This window comes from Eumetopias jubatus, unplaced genomic scaffold, assembly GCF_037043125.1.
Source record: "Eumetopias jubatus isolate StellerSeaLion01/CBP00866 unplaced genomic scaffold, mEumJub1_p1.0 scaffold_7, whole genome shotgun sequence".
Taxonomy (NCBI): domain Eukaryota; kingdom Metazoa; phylum Chordata; class Mammalia; order Carnivora; family Otariidae; genus Eumetopias; species Eumetopias jubatus.
The window spans coordinates 67,044,669-67,049,650 of record NW_028274813.1 but is presented as its reverse complement, the minus strand read 5'-3'; the positions used below and the strand labels follow the sequence as shown (position 1 = coordinate 67,049,650).

Here is a 4,982-nt window from a genome sequence, read left to right as displayed (position 1 = left end):
GGAGAATTTCCATACCTTCTTGACTCCTATTTGACAAAATGGTTTTTTGCTATTTCTTAAGACCCATTTGTATCACTGTAATTGGTGAAAGTAACGCACACACTTATATACAAATTTGGCAGAATATGAATGTTTAAATAATTTTAATATGCACAACCCCTTTGTTACTTACCTCTCTCTTCACCATACTAGACAGATAGTGTACTATCCCTTCCTTCCTGGAATGTTTTAAAAATTATGCCCTTTGGTTCAAGAAAAATAGATAATATATTTGTCGGTAATGATTCAGATTCTAGTTTTAATGGTAATCAATGTCAAGTGTAAACAAATAAAGGGAAAGTAGAGCTTAAAAGAGGATGTGGATTGGAAATTCCTCTAAATGTGAAATAAGAGAGGTCTGGAGATCCAGAGCAGTGAGGAAACTCACCTGTTACCCTGGAAAAATTCTTGAGGGGAAGACTATGAGACCCAAGAGAGGAATGACTGTGTGGTCCATCTAAGAAGTTTGTACTGAAGGCACAAATCAGCCAACTGAGCTGATGCTGGGTTGATCAATGTTCTGTGACCTAAGAAAAATACAGAAGCTGCAATAAGCTGATAGACCTGAAACATCCATTCGTAATGGTAACCAGTATTGATGGATGATTAATGACTTACATTTCTCCTCCTACCTCCAAACCGTGACACAATTCTCACTGAAGCTTGAGAAGGAAAAACTTTGTTTCACTGTTCCCCGGGTGGTCGGGCTGTGCTTGATAGAATATGACATGAGTGCAGCCAAGCTTAAAAGGCAAATAAGTGACACCCAGGGAAGAGACCGTGCAATATTCAGGGTTGCTGAAAACAGATAATACGTACACCAGACCAAGTGGTACTGTATTAACTTACAGCAAGAAAGGAGAGTGTACACAAGATCTAATCCCTTGCTGTGCACCACCCCTGGCCCAACAAATCCATTCCACAGGCATCACAGGCAGTGTGGCTGCATGCATCCCAATTTTTGCTGCAGTATAAGGACCCCTACCTCTCCCCATTGGGTCTGAAATACAGAAAGCTAGAGGTGTGCCTGTGGGCCATTGAAACATGTCTTTATTTTTTTTTTTAAGATTTTATTTATTTTGAGAGAGAGTGCACAAGCGGGGGGGAGGGGCAGGCAGGGGGAGAGGGAGAAACAGACACCCACTGAGCAGGGAGCCCAATGAGGGACTGGATCTCAAGACCCTGGAATCACTACTGAGCCAAAGGCAGATGTTTAACATACTGACCCACCCAGGCGCCCCTGAAACATCTTTAAATAGAACAAAGGAGTACACTTTGAGTCTGACACAGGGACAGATATTCCCACCCAAGGTGATAAGCCCAACAAGCCACTGTTGGCTCCCTATCTCTTAGTAAGGGAAGTATTCCAAGCCCAAAACCCAATCTTAGGCAGCCAAATTGGGATTGAAAGACTGCATGCAGGAGACTGCCTTTCCTAACAGGTTTCAAGAAGCATAGCTAGGTCATGACATCATCAATTTAATTGCTTTTTTTTTAAAGATTTTATTTATTTATTTGACAGAGAGAGAGCACAAGCAAGGGGAGTGGTACAGGGAGAAGCAGGCTCCCCGCTGAGCAGGGAGCCCAATGCAGGACTCGATCCCAAGATCCTGGGATCATGACCTGAGCTGAAGGCAGACGCCTAACCAACTGAGCCGCCCAGGTGCCCCAATTTAACTGCTTTTTAAATAAGTAAGTGTGATGTCTCCTGCAGAAATTAAAACCTCCCCAACACACATGCAGCTGACAACAGCAACAAAATGGTTCTCTCATCCATCTTCTGCATGTGCTCTTACTCCTTTTTCTCTATAACCTCTATAACCCATTTAAACTTAAAAAGCCATCCTAGTCTCCTAGGCTTCATCAACCTTCTATCCAGTTTTTGCTCATGTCCATGGCTAACCTCTAGTGAAACATGATGACCATCTACCTGTATCTTACCTCTCTCACCATCCTTAACATCCTTACTACTTCTCATTACGTCTACTTCTCACCACTTCTAGTCACTTCCTCTCACTAAATTCTCACTACTTAACATCTTGCAGTCTGCTTCTGTGGATAAGTGATAGTGAAAACCAATAACAAAAACTACAGGTGTTCCCCACTATCTGAGAGTAGAGCGCCCCCTTTGAAAGCTTTCATTAACTGAAACGGCATAAAACGAAGAAGCAATCACCATTGCATAAAAGTGAAAATTCTCTTCACATTTCCTTTGGGTTAGTAAAAGCTGGTATTAATGAAGGTTTTTTGTAGAAGTGGACTTTAGGAAAGCAAGGGAAACCTATATTTGTGTCTGTGCAAAAAATTGGTTATGTATGCCCACATATTCTAATAATGTTTTACTTAATATCAGTGACTCTTTTGGACTATCTCTTTTTCTTATTCTTTCTTCTTCTTCATCCCATTCTAATCTACTGACTTTCCAAATGTACCCCCCAACACACACATGGAGCTGTGTACCTACACAAACATGCATGCACATGAACATGCAGAGTCAGTTCATCCACTTTGACTTAGTGATTTATAATGACTATTTTTATGGAGAAAAAATTCAAGACCAATTATAAATAATAATAGTGTCTTTAAATACACAATATAGGTTCACAATTTCACATAATTATATAGCCTGCCAGCACAGATTGCTTGATTGACTAAACTCAGAAAATAAATGGTTAAAATAGTTTAAAAATAGTTGTTTGCTATTTTATTGTAGGCTATAATAATTATTTGGAGAGACGACTCATGCTGGTGGCAGTTACTGGCTATCAGTAATTAATCCCCTTTGGGCTCTAAGGGATTAACCACTTCTTAACTTCCTCTTCATCATTTATCTTGAACTCTTCTGCTCTACCTTTCCTTCACACATGCACATACACGAGTCCTCTTTCTATCATAGGCAATATTAATCATACAAGAACAGAAAATCTTCTCATTAAAGCCCTGAAGCTCATTAGGGAAGTTTAAGTTATTCTAACACTTCCCTGATATTGTTGTATCCATGTAGTCAAGAGTGCCGACTTTCCTGCCAGTTAATTGTCTTACATGAGCTGACCTAAAGACCAAAGTGTATTTTCTATGCTGAGTAGAAGACGGAGTTGTAGCTGTTTTTACTAAAGCAACTAATTAAAAAGTTCTCTGCCAATATTCTTCCTTTAGTGCAATTACATTAGCACATGCTTGTAAGCTTGTTGCAGATACGCTTTATTTTATACAACTGATGCATTTCTGGAAAGTCAAGGATATTTGGAACCCATTTGAGGTGCAAAGATTTCAGGCTAAAGGAAACCTATGCAAAATAATCTGTTAAATGAAACATTCTGAGGTATACAGCTATCCTCTAATGGATAAATTTTCTTATAAAGTCATTGTGGGAACACAAAAATAATATTCTATTAAGCTGAAAGAGCATTAGTAAGACAACGACTGCAATGTAAAAAAGGAAAGGAAAAAGCAAAGAGTCAAAAGAAATACGACAGACAGATTTGGCAATGTCTGAATGTGGGCAGTGAAAGGAGAAAGTCTCACCTTTAGAAAGCAAGCCCACCTAAGACTGATTGTCAAGGAATTCCAGAAATCACCTAAAGAAATAGCGAACAATTAGGGAAGCTGTTTAAGAAAGAGAAAAAAGACTCTTATGTAGTGTACCCAAGTGGTAAGTATACACATAAAAGACTTCCTCTCTCAATGAGTCAATGCAGTAGAAAAGGCATTCATGAAATTAAAGTGAGTATCAGTTTTAAAGTTCTAAGTCTTTCAAACTAAAGAGTAAACAGCATGACAAATGTGAATTTTCTTAAGTTGCAGGGCAACCACTGGATTAAACAAGCTAAACAAGTATAATTTTCCTGCAAGCCTTTACTTTTTAAGTATGGTAGCATATACGGTAAATCTTCAACAGAAAGAGTATTTTCCAAATTTAAGCCACAGAGATATTTGCTAAAATTATTTCCAGGGGGTAAAGATCAGAGCACCATAAATTATCATAAAGTTATACTAAAATCCAAATAAAAATTATATTAAAAATGACATTAGGAGACAGGAAATACTTAAGTCTAAGCAGTTGATTAAATTTTATTTAAAATATCAAGATTTCAAGTATTCATGTGGGACTGGACACATGGCTGGTGTAGAATGATGTCTGGTTTTGACAAGGCTGTGAAGAGGAGAGGAAAGGCATTGTGTGCCAACTAGAAAAAATAATGGGCTTTACTATGGCTAACAGTACCAAAGCATTAAGAAATATATAGACAGTGTCTTCCTCCTGACTGGTCTTTGGAGTGTTCTGTCTTAGAGCTGATGTCTTCAGGAGCTGTCAAAATTGGGCATCCTGCCCCCAACTTCAAAGCCATGGTTGTTATGCCAGATGGTCAGTTCAAAGACATCAGCCTATCTGACTACAAAGGAAAATATATCGTGTTCTTCTTTTACTCTCTTCACTTCACCTTTGTGTGCCCCACAGAGATCACTGCTTTCAATGACAAGGCAGAAGAATTTAAGAAACCCAACTGCCAAGTGATTGGTGTTTCTGTGGATTCTCATATCTGTTGCCTAGTGTGGATAAACACACCCAAGAAACAAGGAGGACTGGGACCCACAAGCATTCCCTTGGTATCAGACCCCATGCATACCACCACTCAGGACTATGGAGTCTTAGAGGCTGATGAAGACATCTTGTTCAGGGACCTCTTTACCCATTGATGATAAAGGTATCCTTCAGCAGATCACTATGAATGACCTCCCGATGGACCAGATGAGACTCTGAGACTTCCAGTTAACTCACAAGCATGGGGAAGTGTGCCCCGCTGGCTGGAAGCCTGGCAGTGGTACCATTAAGGCTGATGTCCAGAAGAGCAAAGAATATTTCTCCAAGCAGAAGTGAGCCCTGGGCCATTTTAGGGCCAGGCTGCAGAGGGCAGCCATGAAAACAGAAACTCGTTTGTACT

At 39.6% G+C, this 4,982-nt stretch overlaps 1 pseudogene; it reads left to right on the top strand.

Annotated features, from left to right (window-relative positions):
- The first annotated feature begins 4,335 nt into the window (after positions 1–4,335).
- Positions 4,336–4,737, top strand: LOC114217872 (peroxiredoxin-1 pseudogene; annotated as a pseudogene).
- The last annotated feature ends 245 nt before the right edge of the window (positions 4,738–4,982 follow it).